At 53.3% G+C, this 5,000-nt stretch overlaps 1 pseudogene; it reads left to right on the top strand.

The window, feature by feature from the left end:
* The window catches only part of LOC143262597 (large subunit ribosomal RNA), a 10,467-nt pseudogene that overhangs the window by 1,635 nt on the left and 3,832 nt on the right, over positions 1–5,000 (top strand).

Genomic DNA, 5,000 nt, shown 5'->3' on the forward strand with positions numbered 1-5,000 from the left:
CAGCAGGACGGTGGCCATGGAAGTCGGAATCCGCTAAGGAGTGTGTAACAACTCACCTGCCGAAGCAACTAGCCCTGAAAATGGATGGCGCTGAAGCGTCGCGCCTATACTCCACCGTCAGTGGTATGTGTGAAGCGGGGCAATTTATTGTCCTCTATGAAGCTCTGACGAGTAGGAGGGTCGCGACGGTGTGCGCAGAAGGGTCTGGGCGTGAGCCTGCCTGGAGCCGCCGTCGGCGCAGATCTTGGTGGTAGTAGCAAATACTCCAGCGAGGCCCTGGAGGACTGACGTGGAGAAGGGTTTCGTGTGAACAGCCGTTGCACACGAGTCAGTCGATCCTAAGCCCTAAGAGAAATCCTATGTAGATGAGGTGTCCTAAGACGTTAAACACTTGTAAAAAAAACGCAGCTATTTTATTATTTTTTTTATTATTATATAAATCGCAGCATATTTTGTTATTATATACATGCACAAAAAACACCCATTGGGCGAAAGGGAATCCGGTTTCTATTCCGGAACCCGGCAGCGGAACCGCATACCATTCGGGCCCTCGTAAGAGTGTTCGTCGGGGTAACCCAAAATGACCTGGAGACGCCGTCGGGAGATCCGGGGAGAGTTTTCTTTTCTGTATAAGCGTTCGAGTTCCCTGGAAACCTCTAGCAGGGAGATAGGGTTTGGAACGCGAAGAGCACCGCAGTTGCGGCGGTGTCCGGATCATCCCCTCGGACCTTGAAAATCCAGGAGAGGGCCACGTGGAGGTGTCGCGCCGGTTCGTACCCATATCCGCAGCAGGTCTCCAAGGTAAAGAGCCTCTAGTCGATAGATTAATGTAGGTAAGGGAAGTCGGCAAATTGGATCCGTAACTTCGGGATAAGGATTGGCTCTGAGGAGCGGGGCGTGTCGGGCTTGGTCGGGAAGCGGGTCTGGCTGACGTGCCGGGCCTGGGCGAGGTGAACGGCTCTCGTGGCTGGGATCCGAGCTCGGTCCCGTGCCTTGGCCTCCCGCGGGACGGTGATGCGTAATATAGACCTCTTGTTAGGTCCATTAGCCTCTCCCGTCCTAGTCGCACAGGTACCTCCTCGTGGTTCCCGACGGTAACGTGATGTATTGTTTGGACCTGTCCATTCAGTGCATTGCGGCTAAATTCTGTGCGACACGACGTGCTGCCTAGCAGTAATGAGCCGCTGTAAGGGTGCAGCCCACCCAAATGGCCTGCCTTCGCGCTAATGTGGCGGCGGCTCTAGTCACTTTGAGGGAGGCATGTTATGGGTCATGGGGTTGCCACCCCCATGGCTCTATTGTCGTAGGCCCGAAGAATCAAAAGATAGATTATGGGTCAAGTGACCCATTGTCGGCGGGCCCTCGGGCCACTCGGATCGCCGACCCTACGACAGCGGCCACAGTGGATCGGAATGTTTGTCCGACGACCTCGAGAAATAAACCCAACCAGTCCAGTAACGACGCACAACATCCTGCGTCGCGGGGGGCACTACATCCATGTCCCCATTGTTCGCGATCCTTTCCCACTTCCATCGGGTTAGGGGTCCATGTGAGGAGAGCTCATCCAGACGAGGCCAACCAACGAGTGCGGGTGGCCGTAAAGAAGGTTAGGTGGACTCAGGAGGAGACTGAGATGGTGGCGGCAGCTGAGGCGCTTGCGAGTGTGCAGGGCAACGTCAAATTTATGAACGAACATCTGCTGACGGTCTTCGACAATAAATTCAGTCTTGATCGACTGAAGGGCCTCAGAAAGAAATTGACGTATAAGGCTCTTGTTACACAGAAGATCGGTGTATGCCGCGAGCGTGGAACTGCCGTTGAGTCTCAACCTTCAACCTCCAGTGTCACTCAACATCACGACACAAGTCATCGACAGGCGGATTCGCCTACTCCTGTTCAGGAGCATTCTGCGTTGGCACAGCAACATCAGTGCCAATATATTGACGCTATCCGTAAGCTGATTGATCCGGCCGAAAGGGTGAAATCCCATGAAGCGGAGGAACTCGTAAGTCTTGCGAGAACGGTTCTTAATCGAGAACCAATAACACCGAGTGCTTGTTGTCGATGGCTTCAACGAGTCTTTCCGACGCCTTCTGCGAAAGTAAAGGAGCGGAGAACACCACTGCTCCGGCCACCTAAAGCTGCACCTGCCGGGCCCGTGCCGAGGTGGAGACTGAGGAGAAGGGAGTATGCGGCCATGCAGGAACTCTGGAAGAAGGACATGTCTCGCGCGGCCAAGCTTGTACTGGATGGCCCGGTGCAGGCTCAAACACCAACCGTTGGCGAGATGGTGGAGTACTGGACACCTATGCTCACCAGTCCTTCTGTCCCCATTGAACACCTTCATCCAGTTCAGGAAAGGGAGGACCTGCATTGGATCGCTGAGCCGGTTCGTGGCCATGAGATCCAGGCCAATGAGATCCCGCTCTCCTCGGCATCGGGTCTCGATAACATCTCGAGCAGGCAATGGAGGAGTGTGCCAGTAGTTCTAAGAACCTTATTTTATAATGTCATCCTTGCGGTAGGGGCATTTCCATCTGAGCTCCTCATCAGCAGGACGGTATTTATCCCTAAGAAGGACGGAAGCTCAACACCATCCGAGTTCCGTCCTATAAGTGTGGCTTCAGTCGTCGTTCGTCAGCTGCATAAAATCTTGGCGGTGAGATTGGCAAAAGCCGGTCTCATCGATGAGCGGCAACGAGGAGTACACGATGGCTGTGCTGAGAACGTGCTTGTACTATCAACTGCCCTTCGTGACGCACGGAGCTGCTTAAAGCAGCTTCACGTTGTGTCCTTAGATGTGGCCAAGGCGTTTGACAGCGTTAGTCACCATGCCATAACATCGGCACTAAGGGGATTGGGACTCCCGGAGCTCTTTGTGAGGTACATAACAGCGACGTACCGTAATAGCCGAACCGTGCTTCAGGTCCGTGGCGAGACATCGGATCCGATCGGGGTAGCGAGGGGTGTGCGGCAGGGCGATCCCTTGTCGTCCCTGCTATTCTCGATCGTCATGGACCGGGTGATAAGGGTGTTACCCGAGGAGGTCGGCTATGTTATCAGGGAGCAAAGGGTCAATATACTGGCATATGCGGATGACCTGATCTTGTTCGCGTCCTCCGTTTCAGGAATGCAGGGCATGCTTCGAACGGCTGAGGAAGAGGCACGAAAGTACGGGTTGGAATTCAACTCCGATAAATGTCTGGCTATGTCCATCCAGATCGCTGGTAAAGAAAAGAAGTACAAGATACTCTCCGCCAGCAAATTTGAGGTCAACGGTCGGTCTATAAAACAACTGGGACCTACCGAGGGCTTCCGATATCTGGGCATTAAGATCTCGCCAATGGGTATTGAAAAACCTGGGGGCAAGCTAGACAGAGAGTTGGCCAATATCACCAAGGCGCCACTCAAGCCTCAACAGCGCCTCAAGATCTTGCGCTGTTTCCTCATTCCGCGTTTTTATCACCAGCTGGTTTTGACAAGATGCCCACTTAAAATCTTGAAGGCATTAGATAAACAGACGCGGCTGGCCGTTCGAAGGTGGTTGCGTCTGCCCAAAGATGTACCACTTGGGTATTTCCACGCCAGTTGCAAGGAGGGTGGACTTGGCATCCCCGCGTTTCGAACATCGATACCGGGTATGATGCACGCCAGGTTAACATCAATGGCGAGGTCCTCCTGTGCGGCTGCAAGAGATGCCTCCCAACATCCGGCGGTGGTGGCAGCGGTTCGACGGGCGGAGAGTGCTCTGACTATCCAAGGTCGGGCGCTCTTCCAACCTGAGGATCGTGCCAAATACTGGGCATCTTTACTCCATCAGTCTAACGATGGAGGAGAATTGCGTGAGGCTGCTAAAGTCATCGATAGCAGCTCTTGGGTTGACGCCTGTTCTGCGGGGATCCCCGGCAGGGATTACGTGCAATATCACCATGTACGTATTAACGCCCTGCCCACCAGAGTAAGAACATCAAGAGGCCGTCGTGGGAATGGGGCTCCTGTGTTGTGTCGTGCTGGGTGCGCCGTAACGGAGACGGCGGCACACATAGTGCAGGGATGTCACCGGACTCATGGGGGTCGAATACTCAGACACGATGCCATATGCCGAATCGTAGCATTTGGTCTGAGGCAGAGTGGGTGGAGGGTTAGGGAGAATCCGCATTATGTCCTGCAGTCGGGTCTGCAGAAGCCTGATTTGGTGGCCTTTAAGGATGGAGCTGTCAGGGTCATCGACAGCCAGGTCGTTAGCGGTGCGACGTCGCTTAATGATGCACATGCGAGGAAAGTCGCTAAATACGACACCCCGCTGTTAAGGCATCGCGTCGCCCAGGAATTTGGGGTTTTGGCGGAAGCTGTTAGAGTGACGTCGGTCACCATCTCCTGGCGCGGCGTGTGGGCATCGCTCTCGGCTGAATCGATCTCCGCACTAGGACTCAAAGGGCTCTTAAGATCAATAACTACGAGGGCCCTTCAGGGATCGCACACGAACTGGACAAGATGGAATAAGATGACAAACAACATCTGTCATCCGGGTAATAGGGAGGGCGTTGGGTGATCGCCCGATTCACGGCCACTGTAATGGGCAACCTGGGCCCCAACATCGCAAATTCGGCACCAGGAAATAAAGCCGTCCTCCGCCATAACATCTAGGCGTGAGAAGAGAGAGGTTTTTAGTGGGTATAAGGAATCCCACACTACCACGTCGAAGAATTCCGTGGTGTCTATAAAAGATTTTCCTCTCTATAAAAAAAAAAAAAAAAAAAAAAAAAAAAAAAAAAAAAAAAAAAAAAAAAAAAAAAAAAAAAAAAAAAATAGCCAAATGCCTCGTCATCTAATTAGTGACGCGCATGAATGGATTAACGAGATTCCCATCTGTCCCTATCTACTGGCGGTGGCGGTCTGTGGCCACCCAGGGCGGGAGATAACCCCCGAACTAGCCCTCGCGTAGGAGGGTTGATCGGCCGAGTCGATGGGTGTATCGGCGATGAAGGCATTAGAGACCG

Source organism: Megalopta genalis, unplaced genomic scaffold (genome assembly GCF_051020955.1).
Source record: "Megalopta genalis isolate 19385.01 unplaced genomic scaffold, iyMegGena1_principal scaffold0155, whole genome shotgun sequence".
NCBI classification, from domain to species: domain Eukaryota; kingdom Metazoa; phylum Arthropoda; class Insecta; order Hymenoptera; family Halictidae; genus Megalopta; species Megalopta genalis.